This window comes from Eumetopias jubatus, unplaced genomic scaffold (assembly GCF_037043125.1).
Source record: "Eumetopias jubatus isolate StellerSeaLion01/CBP00866 unplaced genomic scaffold, mEumJub1_p1.0 scaffold_5, whole genome shotgun sequence".
NCBI lineage: Eukaryota > Metazoa > Chordata > Mammalia > Carnivora > Otariidae > Eumetopias > Eumetopias jubatus.
Window position 1 is genome coordinate 111,345,610 of NW_028274811.1, and position 17,446 is coordinate 111,363,055.

The window sequence follows — 17,446 nt, forward strand, 5'->3', positions numbered from 1 at the left end:
CTTCTCTGAGCCACACGATAAGGATACATTTTGGGAGTTCTGTAAGCCCCCAGAACCCTCGACACTATTACTAAAAGAGCCTTCAGAGGTCACTCCAAACTGATCATTTTACAAATGAAGAATCAACCCCCAAAACGATGAAGGAACTTGCTCTGCTACAGGCAGGTAGCAGCAAAGCAGTAAACATAGATCCTGCTGCCCTGCCTGAACCTGGAAACATCTACTAAAGGCACTGCCACTTGCAATGAGGGAATATTATAACGAGAGAGAGTCAACTTCCTACCCTCCAAGAATCTGCAATCAAGTGAGTAAAGAAAAGTACATGTACCTTAAAAATTACAAATAAAAATCCTTCTGACACTTAGCAGATGGGCACAACTACCTGCCTATAAGCAGGCTCTCCCCCAGCATGCAGCTGAAGCCCACCGTGAATCTGCTGCGCTGTCTCAATACCTGGTGAGGAGACAGGATCCCTGTGGGTCATCACAATCCTGCCCAACCCCCAACACTAGCTGCCAGAGGATAGCTCTGTGCTGAAGGTTCCCATGGGTCAAGTCCCAGGGGACTCTTTGGAAACTGGCCCTACTCTGGCCCCTAAGTGATCCAGGGTATCTCATTTCCCCCCACCAACCGTAATGAAGAGTGGACCCACATAATCCCACAGGGAAAGTGCCTGGCAGAAAGCCAGTAAAGGCTCTGGAAGACCCAGAGAGGATGCTGCCCAGCTTCACTACCAGAATGACTTTGCTAAATATCTAAGAGAGCATCATTTACTCGCATGCCGGAAGGATTCAAAGAAGTCATCTAGCTCTGGGGGAATTAAACTCATAAGAGCGCTAGGGGGAAAATATCTATAAAGTATCTTAATATGAACAGTTGAAAGCTGCTATTCAAGCAAAGCTAATAGGTCAGTGTCTATGTATGTCAGAAGGCCTGGTTCCAAGGCTGACTCTATCGCCAGTTTCCTTAGTAACAGGGAACAATTCTATTTACCCCAAATGTGCAGCAAGGGGTAAGGGGCAATAAACTGAAAAACCTCTCAGCATCTCTCTAGTGCTAATATTCCAGGAATCAACTAATGTAATCATCTACGCAAACAACAGCTAATTTCTAGTCTTTTCCAACATACCAAAGTGTCTGAGGAATAGAGCCTTCCAGGTGAATCCTGCATATTACTGAGGGAGAAGGGACAGGATGCAGGGACTGACAAATTCCCCTACCCCTCCCCAACAACGAAGAAACCACTCCGTTGCTCACTTGGCCCAGACACTCAATTTATTTCAAATACTGTAAAGAGGCTTCTTTACGTTGTGTATAAAAACTGAAGTTACCCCCAGCAGAATATTGCTAAGAAACTGCTCAAATAGAAGCTAAAATCTATAGGTCCAAGGTCTGAGAAACAACTGCAGGATCCAGCAAATGTGGCTTGGCAACTGTATGCATGTTGAAAAGAAAAAAATAACAGTACTTGTGAGTTTTAGCTGATGAAGCTCGACAGAAGTCAATGATTTAATAACAGATGCCAAATCAGCTAATTCTAGGTTGCACGAGGATGAGAACCACAGGTAGAATGACAGCACCGTCTGTTTTGTTCTGCATTGTATTCTGTTCCAGGCAGTATACTATTAAGGGGATAATAAACTGTGGTGTAGCCGGGGCTCAGCACCAGCCTGAGGAGGGGTGACTAGAGGCACTGAGAAGGTTCAAACTGGAGAACTGGCAACTTGGCAGGTATAAAAACTGCTTTTAAAAGCTGTCCTATGGATAAGACTTGTCCTGTGGGATGGCAAAGATGAGTCAGAAATAGGATCAGTAGGTGGAAAGTAGAGAGAGGCAGGTCTTTGGCTAGACATTAGGAAAAATCTTTATCAAAAGGAGTTGTCCAATGGAACCGACGGCTCTGGGAGACAACGTGTTCCCCAGCCCTAGGAAAGTCCCAGCAGAAGACCTTTCTCAGAGCTGTGAAGTAGGGATCCAAGCACTATAGAGGGTGGGTGCAGTCCCTCCTGGAGTTCCTTCTGTGGCTCTTTCTGCACCCAAGGCTGCCTTCTCTTGCTCTCTAGCTGTCCCCACTGAGTGTTGGCCTCCAAGGCCATGCCACCCTGCCCTGGGCTCCCTTTGATGAAACCTGGTTTCCAAATCTCTTGTGCAATTATGATTCCTGCCCTATGGGAGATTTTAATAGCACCTGCTAATTGTTAACATGAGGGGCATGATATGTGAAAATTCAGGACAAGCTTGTCCTTCAGGTTCTTGAGGACAAAGAAGAGAGTTTATATATTGTGTGGCCCATCAACACAAAGTCAAAATTTTCGTTAGATATTTAGACCCAAAAGGGTGAACCACTACAAAGTAAGAAACGTCTACATGTTTGGTGGAAAAATATTTTTTTCTTCAAGTATACATTCAACCACAATTGCACTGAAGTATCTATCAGTTTGTATAACCTTAACAAATTTTCTTTTTTTCTTACATAACCTATTTTTTGTTATCAATATTCTCATTATTTTAAGGTTTTTCCCACTTATTTCATATCTACTCTTCCTTGAATCTGTAGAGTACAGACACCAATGATGTTTAGTTGCAATATAATGGTCTATCATTATACGATATAATAATTTGCTTCACTAGCTCCCAATTGTTGGATTTGAGGCTTATGCTTTCTTTTTTTAATCTCTTATATCACAGCTAGTAAGAACTCATACAAATAGTTTTTAATTTTTGAGACATATCTTTGGCATAGAACTAGGTGAGTAAGTTCATTTTTATGGTTCCTGACATACAAATGGTTAAACTAACCTATAGGGTCACTAGCAATATATGGACATGACTGTCTCTTCATAACTCTGCCAATGTTGGCTTTTATCATTTTAATTTTTGTTATTTTAAACAGATGGGTGGATCCTTGTACTTGTTTTATTTTACATTTCTTTAATTTCCAGCAAAATAAAAACTGAGCATCTTTCATCCACCTATCAGCCTCACATTTACTCACTTTTGAAAATACATAAAATGTTCTCAAAATAACCATCTAAGAGTTTACTGATTGGTTTCTATTCCAACAAGGGAAAGAGAACCCTCTTATATATATATTTATAGCTCTCTTTGGGGGCATATGGGAAGGTCAGGGGAGGAAAAAGGAATGGAGGGAGGGAAAGGCAGCACTAAAGTACTAAATTACTAAAGTGTTATTTAGCTTCATCACCAAAAACTAAACAATACTTTTAAGAGTGACTTGTAAATATAAAAAATTATCCACTAAAACTAGGAGAATTAGTAAATTCAGCAGAATTGTAAGACACAAGGTCAGTATACAAAGACCAGCTGCGTTTCTATGCACTTGCGATGAACAATCAGAAAATTAAATTGAGAAAACAGTTCTGTTTACAATAGCATCAAAAAGAATAAAATTCTTAGGAGTAAATTTAAGCCAAGCATGTGTAAGACTTGTACATGAAAACTACAAAATATTGTTGAAAGAAATTAAAGGCCTAAAAAATTGAAAAAACATCCCAATGTTCACAGAAGATTCAATGTTGTTAAGATGGCAATATTCCCCAAACTGACCTACAGTTTCAGTTGAATGCCATTCAAAATCCCAGTTGCCTTTTTGCAGAAACTGACAAGCTGATTCTAAAATTCATGTGGAAATTCAAGAGGCTCAGATTAGCCAAAACAATTTTGGAAAAGAAGAACAAAGTTGGAGGACTTCCCAATTTCAAAACTTAGTACAAAGCTACAATAATCAAGACAATATGGTACTGGCATAAGGATAGACATATAGATCAACAGAATACAATTGAGAGTCCAGAAATAAACACATCTATGATCAATTGATTTTTGACAAGGGTGCCAAGATAATTCAACGGGGAAAGAATCATCTTTTCACCAAATCATGCTGGGACTACTGGATATTCACATTCAAAGAATAAAGTTGGACCTCTACCTCACACCACAGGCAAAAATTAACTCAAAACAGATCAAAGACCTAAACACAGGAGTTAAACCATAAAACTCTTAGAAGAAAACATAAGCGTAAATCTTCACGACCTCAGATTAGGCAATGGTTTCTTACATATGACAACAAAAGCACAAGCAAAAAAAAGAAAAAAGAAAAAAATAGGTAAATTAGACATTATCAAAATTAAAAATGTTTGTGCCTCAAAGGACACCATCAAGAAAGTGAAAAACAACCCACACAATGGGAGAAAATTTCTGCAAATCATATTTCTGAAAAGAGCCTTATATCCAGAAAATATAACGAAATATTACAACTCAATAATAAAAAATAGGCAAAGCATCTGGATAGTCATATTGCCAAAGATGTGAAAATGGCCAATAATCACATGAAAAGATACTCAGTATCACTGGTCATCAGGTAAATGCAGATCAAAAACCACTTCATATCCACCAAGATGGCTAAAATCAAAGACAGATGATAATAAATATTGGTGAAGTTGTGGAGAAATGAGAACCCCCTAACACAGTTGGTGGGAATGTAAAATGGTGCAGCCACTTTGGACAACAGTCTTGCAGTTCCTCAAAACATAGTTACCATATGACCCAGCAATTCTACTCCTAGGTATATCCTAAAATGAAAATCTATGTCCACAGAAAAACTTGGTACACAAATGTTCAAAGCAGCATTATTCCTAGGAGCCAAAATGTGGAAACAAACCTGATGAATGGATCGATAAATGAAACGTGGTATATTGATATAATATTATTTACCAATAAAAAGATATTAAATACAGATACATGTGACCACATGGGTGAACCTTGAAAATATTATTCTAATCGGAGAAAAGTCAGTCACAGAGCACCATATATTGTATGATTTTGTTCATATAAAAGTCTAGAACAGAAAACAGAGTAATAGTTGCCTAGGGCTTGGGGTATGGAGTTAAGAGGAATTAGCGGGGGACACCTAAGGAATAGTTTCTTTTGGGGTGGTGGAAAGGTTCTAAAATTGATTGTGGTGATAGTTGCACATCTCTGTGAGTATACTAAAAGCCACTCAATTGTACACTTTAAATGGTTGAACTGTAGGCCATGTCATGTGAATTATATCTCAATAAAACTGCTTTAAAAAACCAAACAGATTTCTCGGCCCAATCTGATTCAACCTGAGCATTTTTATTTTTAACCATCTTCCTAAATGATCTTGATTACAGGTGGATTTATAGGCACTAGAAAAATACATATGATCTTATTATGATAGGTATACCCCAGGCCTCATCTCCTACCAGAGTTCATGGATTGGTGATATTTGCAGACTGCAAGTGCCACCCATTATTCTGAAACAATTACAATGGGTTAGACTTTGGAACCCAGAGAAAGAGCAAATTCTCTAGATGCATTTTTCTCTTCTCTATTGCTGGAATTCCAAAGTCATGAACAAGGACACAGATTGTGTTGCTATGTGTGGTCTACAAGGAGGAAAGTGAAAATTTCTAACTTCCACGTGATTTGTTTTTAAAGGGCATCAGATAAAAATCCATTTAACCTACCACAGAAGTATATTCCATAATTTGACTCCTCCCTAAAAGCGTCTGGTGAGAGGGCAGCCGCAAAGCAGCTGCTGACCTCAGCAGGCTCTGCACAGGAGGGGCTGACAAGACAAATACGCTCACTTCTTACACACAATACTAAACACCTATCACTATAGAGAAGTTCAAGAGCAGGAAGTCAGAAAGTTCACTAGGCAAACGTGCAATTCTGCAGTTCTTCTCCATTTCATCACTCTGGAGAACTGAGCCAGGTCCTCAACTTGGAAATGGTGGTCTATGTGCCATGAGCATCCCAGGAACTGACAGATTCCTGACTTCACGGAATAGGGAAGCACAGAGGAGTATTTCGTACTACAGAGGGTCATTGAGAACCGGCCCTGGGTGTCAAGGCTTCCAAGAGAAATGTTTGGGAGATAAAAGAAGAGATGGCACCAAATCCAACATCATGAGGTTTCTATTTTGGCACATTTACGATGTCTCATCCATGGGACCCCACACCCATAAAACAGAGCTAGCTTTGTGTGCTTAGACCCAGTAAGGCCTGGCTGAAGGAGGGAGACTCAGGATTCCTCCAAGGTTTGGGTTGAGGTAAAAAGACTCACTGTGAGTTTCCTCTGTGGAACAAAGAGAAAAGCTAGCCCAGATGTTAGTAGTCAGTTAGTCACACACTTCTGGAAGGGGTTATCAGAGCCAGGCCAGCCAAAGTAGAAGCCAAAGTCCATTCACTCAGCCCAGTTCTAGGGCCTTGCTTTCAGGTCAGGGTGGAAAGAAGAAATGTATCATTAACAGCACAATGACTCTTCGGCATCTGACCTTGGAAGAGATAGCAAGCATTTAAAGAATTGAGACACTCCCTGGGGAGGGGAGGAGGGATTAAAAAAAAAAACAAAAACAAGAGTACTTAACACAAGAGAAAGTAGTTGTCTGAGGCAAGGGGAAAAAATAAAGCAGTCACAAAAGTGGACACCCACTCTACTTTACATTCTACATGCTAACAAGTCCAGTCCTAGAATTTCACAAGAACCCCGAGTTGGAAGAAAACCTCAAACTTTATCTTAGTCCAAAGCTCTACCCAACACAATTAACATAACCTATAACATTCCCAAATGTAATTGTCCAGTGACAATTATCTCCAGTGACAGGGACCTCCATGCTCTGTGCTGCAACATGCAAGAGCTCTTATTCTTCGAAAGTTCTTACGCTCACCCAGAAACCACTTCCCTTTGGCACTTGCATCCATTGGTCCTAGTTGTAGTCTTAGGAATACTGCAGAAGAAATGGAATCTGCCTTTAAAATAGACAAAGACAGCTCTGAGCAACTTCAAGCTGCCAGAGAGATGGGGCTGAATGAACAGCTATGTGGTTTAAAGGGAAAATAAGGACTCAACAGCAGGCCATTATAAATGGCACAATCAGAAAACAAAGGAAGAGAGACTTAATACCGGCAAAATAGCAGCCTCTTCTTCATACGGCCTCCACCCCACAGTCTCAAACTCAGAGCAAAAGACCGTCTTTTGTGTCCCCTTTACTTCCTCCACAAAAACATCTTTAAAGAAAACATACTCTAAATGTACAAGTTAATTACTGTAGACTAGGCTCTCAACAAGAGTCAAAGAGGGCCTTGATCGTGGTTAAAGTAATTAAAGACAGTCAAAATCATTTTCAGCTGTCAGCATTTAGATTGGACTTAATACAGTGATAAGAAGACGGAGGGGATTTCATGGTAACCTACAAATAAGTGAAGTAGGGAGACTGCTTCCTGGACAACTGGATTAACCCTTGTCGAAAGGTGACAGTAATGTACACAGGGGGCAACCCGCTCAGGTTAGAAGACAAACGGAGCTAGAGGCACAGAATGTCAGAGCGGAAGAGGTCCTGAGGGATTCAACTCCATCATTGCACAGGCTGGGAAACCCAAACCCACTCGAGGATGGGAGTCACCCAAGGCTGCAAAGCAAGTGTCAGAGTTAGAACAAAATTTCCCAATTCCCCAATCTCGGTTCTTTCCATTACGCCGCGCCGCTATCTCATTTCAGCAAGCCTCAAACGACTGCATCCAAATAACCAATATTCCCCAAATGAGACAAGCAAGCTACAGAAAAACTGAAGCCCAGGGCTTTACATTCTTCAGGTCAATGCCAGGGCTCTCCACAACTCCTGCTGGGAGCCACCTACCCTCCCAGGGGCATAATCCAGTTCTTATTTCATATTTCAGCACCATTTACACAAAGGAGCAGGACGTTAGAAGCAAAACCCACAGAGTGATGAGGCTGCAGAAAAAATCGTGAACATTGGAACAGGGGACCACACCCAGAGCCAAGCCAATCCGGGAGATGGAGAATGCAGAGCTAAAAAAGGGAGCGCCAGAAGAGGAGAGCACAGGAAAAGGGTGCCTTTTCCCATGTCAAGCTGTCCGCAGGAGGCAGTGTGGTGGAAAGGCAAACAGCTGCTGGAGCTCGGGGAGACTTGGATTCTAGTCGCAGAGGGCTGCCACTAACTCACGGGGTGACCTTAGGCAAGCCCCGAGCCTCGATTTCCCCAACTGTCCTAGAAGGGGGTTGCACCAGATGATTTCCCGGGAAGGGTCCCAGTTCTGGTGTTCTATGACCCAAAGACCCCACTATTCGCAAGTCCCCAGCAGGGCTCCCACAGAGGGCGGGTGACTTGCCCGAGACGACTGGGCCCCTTTGGGAAGCGTGGAAGAAGCCCTGGCTGGTCGTCTGGGTGACCTTTCCCATTTCGGTACCTCAGTTTCCCCACCTGTCAAACGGCAAGGAGAGGTCAAGGGAGACAGCGCCTCCAGTTCGCCTCATCCCCGGAGGCGTGCCCGCATCTTACCGCGGCGTAGGCGGGGAAGCCGAGGAGACTCGGACCCGCACCCCGAGCCGGTCAGTGCCTGCCCCGGAGCATCCGCTGCGCCCCACAGAAAGGCGACGTGAGTCCTGCCTGAGGCGGTGACTCGCCGCCAGCCCCGGCCAGGCAGCGCGAGGACTCACCGCTCGAGCTCCGGCTCGGGCTCGGCTCCGGCTCGGGCTCGGCTCCGGCTCTGGCTCCCGCGTCAGCGCAGCCCACCGGTCCTCGCCTCAGCGCGGAGCCCCAGCCATCCCCCTTAGCTGCCGGGGCCCGCGGCTTCCGGGCCCCGTCACGTGATCCCGGAGCCCCAGCCAGAGACCCGGGTCACGTGTCCCCGCGCGCGCGGCTTCTCCCCTCCTGTCACCAAGCTCCGGAGCCCGGTGCCACAGCACCACCTGGCGGCCTGTTGCTGCCACTGCAAGGCAGGGCCGTGCTCCGGGGACCGGGGACCGGGGACGGGGGGGGGGGGGGGGGGGCGGTGGGACCTGGGACCTGGGACCTGGGACCTGGGACAACTGAGCGCGGCCGGCGAATCCCTTTAGCTACGTCCCTCGAGCCCTGGGCTCCTGTCTACACACGTGGTGTTTTCCTTAACACGTCGCGGGGAGCATATGTTGCTTTTATAATTTAAAAAACTACATCTTTTAAAAAATCACCTAGTCAGGTTTTTTGAAGCTTGCATAAACTCTTTTGTGGTTGCTCCTGGAAATGGGGCTGTGTGAGGTAAGGCAACATTATCTTTTTAATACATTTAAAACTTTAAGTAACACTTTAAAATGGATGGCAACATTTCAGTATGTTTGAGGCGTATGTGTTATCTAGCCTTCTCTTGCTTCCTTCTCCATGAATTTTCCCTTGAAAAATTATGTAACTAAAAAATAAATAAATAAAATAAAAATGATGTAATGACTTACACTCAAAAAAGAATAAACTACTGATACAGCTACAAAAGGGATAAATCTTAAAATAATTATGCTGAGTAAAAGAAGTCAGAAAACATATTCCATTTAATTTCATATTCTAGATGTTAAATAATCTTCAGTGACAGAAAACATATCAGTGGTTTCCTGGGAGTGGGTGGGGAGGTCAGGAGAGGAGAGATTATGAAAGGTCATAAGGAAACTTTCCAGGTGACAAATATTTTCACTACCTTGATTGTGGTGATGGTTTCACAAGTGAATATAGATTTTAACTTATCAAATTATACACATTCAATACACACAGTTTAAATAAATAAATAAAAAATTTTAAATATGTGTTAGTTTATTGTATGTCAATTATACCTCCATAAAGCTGTTAAGATGGTAAAAATTATATAATACATGAATATATTCTTAGTATTAGAAATGTTAGACAATGTATAAGTATATAAATAGTGAAAAATTCCCTTCTCCCAAATTCACTCTCTTCTTCAAAGAATTACAGTTACCAGCATATGAGTATTACTCTCCATACCCTGTATTATGTATTCATAGAAATGTTTGTATATAGACATACAGAGATTTGTGGCGTTAAAATCTAGAATCATGAATAACAGTACTTACTGTTTTGCTTAAGACTTTTACTCTTCACTGTCCACACAGTCTAAATTATTTTGTAAACATACATTACTTTACATACATACATTTAAAATCTTTGTATGTTCTATAACCTATGCATATGTTTTTAAAAATATACCCCAGTTGGTTCATTTCACCAAGGAAAGAGAAAAGAACGCAGGTTCATGCTCAGTTTAAAGTCGGAAGGGCAGTGAGCTCACCCCATCCCTGGAAGAAACCACCAGTTCATTGCTCAGTGCCAGGAACTGTGCTTGGAATGCTTCTGAGCCCATGTCACATCCAGGCCTTGAATCTCATTGGTTCTATGGCTCTTTCCAATGTCTTAGTAAAGAAAGCCAAATCTTATGAGAACCACAGAACTCCCTGTTGGAATTACTGATGCAAGTGGGAATTTGCCTTCCCCAATTTGCTCCTGGGGTACATTCACTATAATAAGGATTCTTTCGGGGCACCTGGGTGGCTCAGTCGTTAAGCGCCTGGCTTCGGCTCAGGTCATGATTCCCAGAGTCCTGGGATCGAGCCCCGCGTCGGGCTCCCTGCTCAGTGGGGAGCCTGCTTCTCCCTCTCCCACTCCCCCTGCTTGTGTTCCCTCTCTCGCTGTGTCTCTCTCTGTCAAATAAATAAAATCTTAAAAAAAAAAAAAGGATTCTTTCCTATACCTGGCCACCACACCCTTGAAAAAAGGTTGCATCATTTTCAGATACTGTTTAGATTCTATCAACCTTATCACCTTATGCAGTCCTAATTAGAAATTAACACAATTTTATCTTCTTTCCAACTATACAAATCTCCACCTCTGCTTCCACAGTTTACTCAGAAATACAAATAAAGATTTCCTATTCAATATGGATACATAAATGAGCACTTTGACTCTTTTACTCTTAGAAAACTATGCAAAAGCAAAAAGGAAAACTTTGAAAACTCTATTTTCGGCAAAGGTAGAAGATAGAATCCACAGGTACCAAAATACGTGTAAGGGCTAACAAAAGCAGCTGAGATCAGATAGAAGCTATGAAAGAGAATGGAAAAGAAACTCAAAGAGAAGTAAAGGGACCCAGTAGGGGGCAGATGTCAGCAACGGTCCAGCGAAAACACTCTTCCTGAAGATGAAGAGCTCACTGAGAGCTGCACAGCTGTATTTCTTTTGTTTACAACAATGCACATGGAAACAGTTCAGCAAAAGCTCTCCTGAATCTGGTTTGGATTAGGGAAGCCAAGAAGATGAGAATGACAAGAATCACAGGGATGAGCCATATTTATGAGAAGCAATTGGTCTGTGGCAACAGAACAGAAAAGACTGGAAATACACTTGTTGGTGAGGATGTAAAGCAACTGGAAGTCTCATCAACTGCTGGTGGGAGTGTATAGTGATGCAACCCCTTTGGGAAACTGACAGTTTTCTTTTTTTATGAAGTTAAACACATAACTCTCCTGTGATCCAGCAATTCCACTCCTAGGTATTTACCCAGGAAAAGTCAAGATGTTTGTCCACACCAGGGCCTGGACGAGGGTGAGGCAAGCAAAGTGCTTCAAGTGGGAAATTTAAGGAGGCACTCACTTTCAGGGTTGTACAAGTGCAGGGTTGGCACTTATATGAACCCAAGAGTGAGTGCCTCCTTAAATTTTGTGACCTAGGCTTCTTGGCTTGCCTCACCTTCATCCAGGCTGTTGTCCACACAGACTTGTATTTTCACAGCAGACAGCTCAATAAAGCTAAATTAGTAACAACCCACATGTTTACCAATAGGTGAATTGATAAACAAACCATGGCATATAGAGCAGAAAGGAACCATTGATATATGCAAAAATGTGGATGAATCTCATTATGCTAAATGGAAGAAGCCAGACCAAAAAACCGTACACTGTATGATTCGATTTCTATAAATTTATAGAATGAGCAAAACCGAGTCCAGTGACAGAAAGTTGAACAATGGTTGCTTGGGATGTGTCAGGTGAGGATTGGCTGCAAAGAGACACAGGGAGCTTTCTGGAGTGATGCTAATATTCTATATATTGATTGGGATGCTGGGTATGTGGGTTTATACACATGTCAAAAGCCATTACCTGGACAATTAACTATGTTAACTTGATTGTAAATAAATTGTACCCCTTAAGGTTAATCTTAAAATGTTAAAGAGATTATCAGACAGCCAAGGAAAGTCTCTAAGATATAATAATCAAATGTGCAAACCCATGAAGCACTTTGGAGGAGACAGTGCAAAAAACAAATGCACAAACAAATACCCTAAGAAAGATAAGATGTTGCAATCATGACATAAGAACAACAGCAAAAATGTTGCTTTTAAAAAATATTCTGAGGGAAAAAACAGCTCTTGGAAGTTAAAAATGTAATGACAAAAATGAAAAATCAAATGGAAGATTAAGAAGATAAGGATAAGGAAATTTGTTATTTTTCATTAATAAATATCTATTATCTATATGCCGGGCAGTGGGACTAGAACAGTGAACAAAGTAGACAATAATCCCTGCCCTTGTGAAGCTTACATTTGAGTGAGTGGAGATAGACAACACAAATAAATAAGTAATATACATACCGTGTCAGCAGGTGTATCTGTTATGGAGAAAAATCAGGAAAGTTGGAGAGGGAGTCTGGGGGCAGAGAGGAGGGATTGCAGTCTCTTTAAACAGTCAGGGAAGATACCCCTGAGAGGTGGTATCTAAACAAAGTCCTAAAGTAGGTGAGGAAACAAGCCCTGTGCATCTCTTTGAGAAGAGCATTCTGGGCAGAGGGAATAGCATGTGCTAAGGCCCCAGGAGGGAATGTGCCTAGCCTATTTGAAAAATTAAAAGGAGGTCAGTGTGCATGATACTATATAGAGAAAACCCTAAAGACTCCACCAAAAAACTACTAGAACTGATAAATGAATTCAGTAAGGTCACAGGACACAGAATCAATATACAGAAATCTGTTGTATTTCTATACACTAATAATAAGTAGCAAAAAGAGAAATTAAGAAAATGATCCCATTTACAATAGCACCAAAAAGAATAAAATACCTAGGAATAAACTTAACCAAGGAGGTGAAAGACCTGTACTCTGAAAACTATAAAACATTGGTGAAAGATAATAAAGACGACACCAAGAAACAGAAAACCATTCCATGCTCATGGGTTGGGAGAACAAATATTATTATTTGTTCCTATAAAAATACCAACAGTATTTTTCACAGAACTAGAACAAAAAATCCTAAAATCCTAAGATTTGCATGGAATCACAAAAGACCTCAAATAGCCAGAATAATCTTAAAATGGAAGAACAAAACTGGAGGTATCACAGTCCCAGTTTTCAAGATGTCCTATAAAGCTGTAGTAATTAAGACACTTGGTACTGGCACAAAATTCGACACCTAATTCAATGGAACAGAATAAAGAGCCCAGAAATATACCCAAGATTATATGGTCAACTAATCTATGACAAAGGAGACAAGAATATCCAATGGGGAAAAGATAGTCTCTTCAACAAATGGTGCTGGGAAAACTGGACAGCTACATGTAAAAGAATGAAACTGGACCACTTTCTTACACAAACATAAACTCAAACTGGATTAAAGACCTAAATGTGACACCCGAAACCATAAAAATCCTAGAAGAGAGCACAGACAGTCATTTCTGACATTGGCTGTAGCAATATTTTTCCAGTTATGTCTCCTGATGTGAGAGAAATAAAAGCAAAAATAAACTGTTGGGACTACATCAAAATAAAAAACTTCTGCACAGCAAGGGAAACAGTCAACAAAACTAAAAGATGACCTACTGAATGGGAGAAGATATTTGTGAATGATATGTTCAATAAGGGGTTAGTATCTGAAATATATAAAGAACTTATCAGCTCAACACCATTTTAAAAATCCAATTTAAAAATGGGCAGAAAACATGAACAGTCAAATCCCCAGAGAAGACATACAGATGGCCCACGTACACATGAAAATATGCTCAACATCACTCACCATCAGGGAAATGCAAATCAAAACCACAGTGAGATATTACCTCACACTGGTCAGAAAGGCCAAAATCAAAAACACAAGAAACAACTATTGGCGAGGATGTGGGGCAAGCGGAACCCTCATGTGCTGTTGGTGGGAATGCAAACTGGGGCATCCATTGTGGAAAGTCTCCTCAAAAATTAAAAATAGAATTACCGTATGATCCAGTAATTCTACTACTGGGTATTTACCCAAAGAATACAAAAACACTAATTTGAAAAGACATATGCAGCCCTATGTTTATTACAACATAATTTCCAACAGCCAAATTGTGGTAGCAGTCCAAGTGTCCACTGATAGATGAATGGATAAAGAAGGTGTGATATATAGAGATGGAATATAATAGGGAATATTACTCAGCCATGAAAAAGAATGAAATCTTGCCGTTTGTGGCAACATGGATGCATCTAGAGGATATAAAGCTAAGTGAAATAAGCCAGAGAAAGACAGATACCATTATGATGATTTCACTCATATGTGCAATTTAAGAAACAAAACAAATGAACAAAGAAAAAAAAGAGAGACAAACCAAGAATTCTTAACGTTAGAGAACAAACTGATAGTTACCAGAGGGGAGGTAGGTGAGGTGATGTGTGAAATAGGTGAAGGGTATTAAGAGTACACTTACCATGATGAGCACTGAGTCATGTATGGAAGTGTTGAATCACTACACTGTGCACCTGAGACTAATAGTGTACTCAGTGTACATTAAATATACTGGAATTAAATAAATACAAGGAGGTCAGTGTGGCTGTAGCAGAGTATGCTATCAGAAAAGAAGTAAATTAGGTAAGAGCAAGAACAAGTGGGTGAAAACTCTGTAGAGCTCTGTGAGCCATTTTAAGGACTTTGGCTTTTACTCTGAGTGGGATGGGAAGATATTAGAGGAGTCTGAGCAGAGGAATGCTGTGCTCTAACTTGGGTTTAGAAGGATGCTCTATCTATTGGGCTGATATAGGCAAGGGCAGAAAGGGGAGACCAGTCAGGAGGCAGTTGCTATAACCCGGAATAAGAGTATGATGATTGGGGCGCCTGGGTGGCTCAGTCATTAAGCATCTGCCTTCAGCTCAGGTCATGACCTCAGGGTCCTGGGATCCAGCCCCTCATCGGGCTCCCTGCTCAGTGGGAAGCCTACTTCTCCCTCTCTCACTCTCCTTGCTTGTGTTCCTTCTCTCGCTGTGTCTCTCTCTGTCAAATAAATAAATAAAGTCTTTTAAAAAAAGAGAGAGAGAGTATGATGATTTAACAAGAATAACCACAGTGAAGGTGGTGAGAAGTGGTCAGTTTCTGAAAATATTTTTATGGTAGATTGGAAAAGTCAAATGTCGATGGATAGGAAATGGAGTATGAGAGATGCAAGACAAATACTTTGACCTGAGCCACAGGAAGAAGAGAGCTGCCTTCTACTAGACCAGGAAGACAATAGCAAGAGCAGGCCTCTAGGGATCAGTGAGTCCAGTCCCTCATCCTTTGGTGGAGAAACTGAGGCCCAGAGAGGAAGAAAGATACACCCAGAGTCACACACACATCATGTGTCTCTTCACTCCAGCTTCCAAGCCCTTGGCCCCCTGTATGAGCCCTTGTATGAGGTATACAAGAGGAAAAAAATAATAGAGAATGATCACATTTTGTTAAGAAAAATAAAACAGGGTGCATATATACACAGCACAGTCTGTATGCAAATCTGAATTACATGAATTTAAGATAGTGGGATATAAAAATAGTAATAAAGTTCCATTTCATATGCAGAATTTACAACATTAGAATCCCACCCAAATCTAATATTTCACAAAGTATCTCATAATAGCCAGACTAATGCTCAGAAGGAAGCTATGAAGTGCATTATGCTATTACTACCACAGTGGCCACTTTGGCTGGCACACAGAGGTGCCCACCCACTTCTGTGAAATCCACAGAGAAATGCCACTGGTCACATGAAACCTCTGTGGGTGGTGTGGGTAATTATTAGCTGTAGTACAAGCATTCATCATCAGTAAAATTTAAAATATTCTGTAAGCCATAACAATACAATTCAAGGATTCATTAAGTGGCACAAGCGCTGAAAATTAACTTTAAAATCCTTAATTTGGGTATGGATATTAGAAGAGATAAAATTCCTATAACGGAGCACCTGGGTGGCTCAGTCTTTAAGCGTCTGCCTTCGGCTCAGGTCATGATCCCGGGGTCCTGAGATCGAGCCCCACATTGGGCTCCCTGCTCTGCAGGAAGCCTGCTTCTCCCTCTCCCGCTTCCCCTGCTTGTGTTCCCTCTCTCACTGTCTCTCTCTCTCTCTCTCTCTCTCTCTCTCTGTCAAATCAATCAATCAATCAATCAATCAATCTTAAAAAAAAAAATTCCTATAACAAAGGCCAAACACCATCATGACATGACATGCTGATGACTAAGGAGAGTGCATCCCCTAAGTAAAGGAGGAAAGAGTGGAAATGAAAAGTAGTAATTAAAGCAAGGATCCTGCTAAGGAAACAAATATCAGCTCAAGTACATAGGAAAAGTGCCGGTGCCTGATCGGCACACTGTAATGTGCCTCTTGGCCAAGCTATTGTGCTTTTTCTTTTTTTTTTTTAATGATCTGAAAGGCAGGAATGATGATAAGATGTTTACCCCTAATATTTCTGTGGTAAGCAAAGTATGTTTAAAGAAGAAAAATATGCCACAAAGCTAAAAGACTTATGTACCCTGGAGTCCCAGAGAAAAATTGTGTGAGCTCGTCAGAAGCCCCTCGTGTGAATCTAGTAGGACTACTGTTTCACCAGTGCCAACACAGCAAATTCTGTTGGCACGGAACTGGGAGTTATATGTGAAAAGATGGCAAGGGGTACATCAGCCTGACAACCTGAATTAACCAGCGGGATTACAATGGCAGGAGCATCAATCGCGTGCATGAGCCCCAGCTATATTCATTGCAACCAAATGCTGCTCACACAGGAGGGCATCACAAGAATAGACTTTAAACTTATTGTTTTATTTTTTTTAAAGATTTTATTTATTTATTTGACAGAGAGAGAGACACAGAGAGAGAGGGAACACAAGCAGGGGGAGCGGGAGAGGGAGAAGCAGGCTTCCCCGCGGAGCAGGGAGCCCGATGCGGGGCTCGATCCCAGGACCCTGGGATCATGACCTGAGCCGAAGGCAGACACTTAACGACTGAGCCACCCAGGTGCCCCTAAACTTATTGTTTTAATGTAAGGAAGACTTTCCCAATGGTGTGCGATGGCCAATGGGTACCATAAATAGGTTATATGGTGTTGAGATATTGATCCTCTTGCCCCTTGAAGCAGCCAGGCAGGTCCTAAGGCTGCTGGAGCGCCTAAGACAGTTACTTCTAGCTATAAGCAGGCTTGTTCTTTTACCCTGAAGATCTATAAAATGCTATCATTTTCTACATGTGTTATGATATAAAAAAAGATTGGGAAACCCTGGTGAAGTAGGGTGTTGATATCATTTGAAATGGAGACACTTTTGAGAATGAAAGGGGCTGTATTCATATTTGCATCAGGAC

The 17,446-nt window shown here is 41.6% G+C and overlaps 1 protein-coding gene across 4 annotated transcripts in view; it reads right to left on the reverse strand.

The window, feature by feature from the left end:
• Positions 1-17,446, reverse strand: part of SLC36A1 (solute carrier family 36 member 1) — a 67,564-nt gene that overhangs the window by 37,703 nt on the left and 12,415 nt on the right. Inside the window, exon 1 of one of the 4 annotated variants that reach the window (XM_028106603.2) lies at positions 8,507-8,651. The exons of 1 other annotated variant lie outside the window; for it this stretch is intronic. The gene's annotated coding sequence lies outside the window, so the exon portion shown is untranslated. 2 more of the 4 variants (XM_028106605.1, XM_028106604.1) reach the window with 2 other exon arrangements.